At 37.6% G+C, this 5,000-nt stretch overlaps 1 protein-coding gene across 1 annotated transcript in view; it reads left to right on the top strand.

Annotated features, from left to right (window-relative positions):
- The window catches only part of LOC106884508 (uncharacterized), a 718,976-nt gene that overhangs the window by 661,748 nt on the left and 52,228 nt on the right, over positions 1-5,000 (top strand). The gene's annotated exons all lie outside the window — the stretch shown is intronic.

Genomic DNA, 5,000 nt, shown 5'->3' with positions numbered 1-5,000 from the left:
ACTTGATTCAAAACGAATAATTCATTATTTCTACAGGAACACCGATACGATACGTTTGCGCGTTTGTATTTGCGTCTCAGTGTATATGACTCTCTGTGTATGTCGCTGTGTGTATATCTCGGTGTGTATATCTCTGTGTGTATATCTCTGTGTGTATGTCTCTTTGTGTACGTCTTTGTGTGTCTATATGCGTTAGAATGCATCTACATACGTATGCATGTATGAATGTGTCAACATTTAGGATGAAGCTTGAATATATAGGTAAACAATCGGACAAATAATTGCTTAAAAACAATAACAAACTCATTTAAATTAATTAATTTAATTCAGCTTGCATGAATGCATGTATGTGTACAAGAATACATTTCTATGTAAGTACTCTGCGCATATGTATATAATATTCGCACATACGTAGCTATGAATGGTTTATGCATGTGTGTATACATGTCTGCCTGTGTGTATGACCGCTTGTGTGTATGTATGTATGTATGTATGTATTATGTATGTATGACCGCTAATATGTATGTACGCATATGTATGAATGTATGCATGCATGCATGTATGTATGTATGCTTGTATGCGTATACACAGAATATTGGCGCCTAGAGAACATTGTAGGAATGGTTGTGCTATCAATGTTACTTTGATGTGGAAACCATTAAAAAGACACAGGAAGCAAAATATATATAGTATTCTTGTAATTTTTAGATCATATAATTAGTTTTCATCATCTTTGTAAATTCAGTTAATTAAGGGCGGATATGAAAGAAAAATTATTTGAAATGTGTTATGAATAACTGATTTTCTGCATTCACATAAGATACTTGTGTGCCCAATCGTGTAGGTACATAAACACGTGTGTGTGTGTGTGTGTGTGTGTGTGTGTGTGTGTGTGTGTGTGTGTGTGTGTGTGTGTGTGTGTGTGTGTCTGTGTGTGTGTGTGTGTGCTCACCCACGCATGTGATCTGCAAGGCAAATATAAGAAATGAATGAGAGATGATTGAGACATACTTTATGTACTTTACGTACATCATGGGCACGTTTGTATTCGTGCAGTCATATGAGTCAAATATATATATATAGATATATAGGTATATATATGGATGGACATGCACATATATGTATGGGTGTGATGCCTGTTGCAATCCTTGGACGTAGGCGATGAATACACAAATAAACGATTAAGTTAATAATTAAAGGAAGCATTCAAAAATTTAATGAAACAAATAATACAAACGACTAAATAAGCGATGTCGTAAGACGCCTTCTTGCTGAAAATTTCGTTTAATGCTAAACTTTGAGTGCTTCTGAACTTTTCTTTCCTGAGATATTATGTCCTCTTGGTGATATTGGGAATTGCAAACGGGAAGAGATCATTGTATTGCTCTGAAAGACACAATACGTCACTTTTATCTCTTGACTTTTAACTTTTGCTTGTTTCAGTCATTGGACTGCGGCTATTCGAGTGCACCACCTTCAAGAGCGTTACTTGAAAAAATCGTTCCCAGTACTTACCTTTCAAAGTCTAGTTATTATTCTACAGATCTCTTTACCGAACCACAATGTTATGGAGACATATGCAAATCGACACCAGTTGTCAAGCGATGGAGGGACAACCAAGATCGTGGTTTCAGTTCCTGGACCAGACGGTGCTTTTGAGCAAAACACTTCGTCTCGGGTTGCTCTACGATCACTTCAACACCTGACGCGTGGTACACAGTGCACCTGTTTAGATAACATCGATTTGGTGGAGAGAGAGAGAGCTAATATGTGGCACGAACATTTGATCACTATAAACAAATCTATTGTGCAGATCGTTCGACAAAAGCTGAACATTCTATACATCGTTTTTGAGTCCAGCATATATATATCCATATGACTGATCGCTGCTAAATTCATAAGTTTTTTTTTTTTTAATCTCACTGTTTATTTCCACGTGATCCTTTCTGTTGAAGAGCATGGGCTCGAAGCATAAAAGTCTTTCTTACCTTCCCGAGCGTCAAACTAATTCACCTGTTTGTGCTTTTCCGTAAATTTCAACTAATATATATATATATATATATATATATATATATATATATATATATATATATATATATATATATATATATATATATATATATATATATATATATATATATACATATATATATTCATATATAAATGGACGTGTGTGTGTGTGTGTGAAAGAAGGTGAGAGAGAAAAAAGACAGTGAGTGAATGAAGGGGTGTGTTGTCAGGTATACGTACATACATAAATACATATGCATACATGAGTGTGAGAGAGAGAGTGAGAGAGTGTGAGCGAGTGAACGTGTGTGTGTATGTATGTATGTATGAATATCGTTTACTGGCTTCAGCCCAGGGCTGAGGTCATGCTGGTGCACTACCTGTATTGACTCGGTGTTGTTTCCGATGTTGTTTTTGGTGAATTAGCGAATTGGACGGAGCTACTCTTCTTCATCTGGTATCTAAGATAAAAACCTGTCCAGACGTTCCTTGAAAACTTCAACATCAATACCATGTAGATCTCTAAGGATGCCTAGAAGGTTGTTGAAGATGGTTGTTTAGATGGGGAACATGGGATGTAGTCCAAGCGGCTGAGAACGAAAGTCTTCCATAGGAGTAGCAGGGCTTCCATTTTCCGCAGAAATCCATCCAGCCACTCACCTACACAGCGTTGCCATCTTGGTAATATGCACATGGAATGTTGCATCATTGTTCATGTGAACCCCCAGATCACGCACCGACTCTGACTCTGAGATCGTATTACCTTCTAATCCAGTGTATTCCGATTTTAGTCTGGTGTTGGATCGATAGTGGAGTGCCTGAAATTTCATAGCATTGAACTGCATATTATTTTGTTAGCCCATTTGTAGATTTCGTTCAGGCCTTTCTGCACTTTTATAATGTCTTCAGTGTTCCTAACTGCCTGCGATACTTTTGTGTCATCAGCATAACTGGTCAGATTGGCTGACTGTACCGCGGAGGGCATGTCACAAATAGTAGTGGCCCCAGTACAGCTCCCTACGGGACTCCGCTGAGAATTGGTGTCTCTTCAGAGTGAGCACAACTGTTTGACTTCTTCCCTTCAGAAAATCATGTAGCCATTCTTCCAGTTGCCCGGTAATACCAAGGTTTCACAGCTTGTGACATATCATACTTTGATCAACCCTTTCGAAGGCCTTGGCAAAGTCGAGGTATATCACGTTTACAGCTGACTTGTTTAGCTGTTTCCTTGAACGGAAACCATGTTGCATGTTTGTGAGAAGGTTGTTTTCTTCTAGGAACGGGATCAACATTTTTCTGATAACACACAAGTCTGATAAAACTTCTTTCTTTCCAGTTTCCCACTACACTGGAACCTCTAAAACGCTCAGGGATACTTCCTTTCCCTCCTTCGACTAAGCTATAGAAAGAAATGGAACACATGACAGTTACGACTCGTACGTCGAAATCATTGTTTTATTCATGATGATAAATACAGCCCTAGTATGAAGCTGATCTTAACTTGTGGACATGCACCCAACCTCAACAATATTGTGTGTGTGTGTGTTTATGTAAATATTATACATTTAAGCTACATGTAATGATGTCTTACAAACAACTTGCACATGCAAGTGTTACCAGTCGATAACTCTGCATACCGGAAGCCAGCGAGTGTATGGGGTCATCAGAAGAGAGTGCGCGCCGTTTCGGGGCCTACCTCTCAACGACATCAATGCGCACCGCCCCCCTCCTCTCACTGATATGAGGCCCCGCTTGCTAGATCAACACACAGAAAGAGGCAGACACACGTACACACAGGCATACGTACATACATACACAAACACAGTCACACACGCGCACGCACACATGGGAGTATGCTATAAGCTAGACATGAAAAACTGTTGTATATGCGTCTGTATGTGTGTGTGTGTGTGTGTGTGTGTGTGTGTGTGTGTGCGCGTATATGTGTGCATACGTGTTTGTGTTTGTGCCTCTCTGTGTTCTGTGTGTATGCACGTGTGCGTATGTATGCATGTATATAGGTATGCACGTGTGCGTATGTATGCATGTATATAGGTATGCACGTGTGTGTGTGTGTGTGTGTGTGTGCGTGTGTGTGTGTGTGTATGCATATGTATATATGCGAGATACAGTGCAACAATATTGCCAGTGACCAGGCCACGATTTCGAGCGAAATCTTTGCCGTCATATTACAAACAATAATTGTTTGTGAAGCAAAGCAAACAGTCTGTTATTTCTGAATGGCTACCATGTGTCTTCTACGCTGCAATATATATATAAATATATATATATATATATATATATACACACACACATATAAATACATACCTACATACATACATACGCACACAAAACGAGATAGAGAGAGTAATGTGTAGGTGTGATATAGCAAATGATACGTAATGTAGAGTCAATAAACGTATTATATACCTTGAAATATGACGTCAGTTACTTAAACAGGCTTCTTGTAATGCATGTACGTGTATGCGTGTGTATTTATTTGTGCGTGTAAGTGCGTATACGTGTATGTATATGTGAGTTTGTATTATCTAGGATTACAATTGCATGGCTTTACATATATAAATATTTACAATGTTCGAGATAAATTAAGTTACTAATTGTCCATAACTTTAAAGATTTGTGATAAATAACGCATTATTCAGGTGGATAGAATTCGTGTAAGAGTTTCTATAGGAATCTTCCCTCGATGAAGAATGTTCTATTTAAGGTAATGGAAAAGAAGTAATATTCATCTGCTTTACTACCTGTATATAACTTTATTGACGATATCCACACAACAGAACGTGCTCAATACTTTCGTTTTTGTTCGTGAGACCATTTACTAATCATATTTATACATACGTGTGTATATGCATGTGTGTGTGTGCATATATGTATTAATGTGCGTTTGTATATATATATATATATATATATATATATATATATATATTGATATCTATGTATGTCTGTATGTTAATAGATATATATAT

Source organism: Octopus bimaculoides, chromosome 4, assembly GCF_046866305.1.
Source record: "Octopus bimaculoides isolate indiv1 chromosome 4, ASM4686630v1, whole genome shotgun sequence".
NCBI classification, from domain to species: domain Eukaryota; kingdom Metazoa; phylum Mollusca; class Cephalopoda; order Octopoda; family Octopodidae; genus Octopus; species Octopus bimaculoides.
The sequence above is the reverse complement of the archived record's forward strand: the minus strand, read 5'-3'. Positions and strand labels throughout refer to the sequence as shown.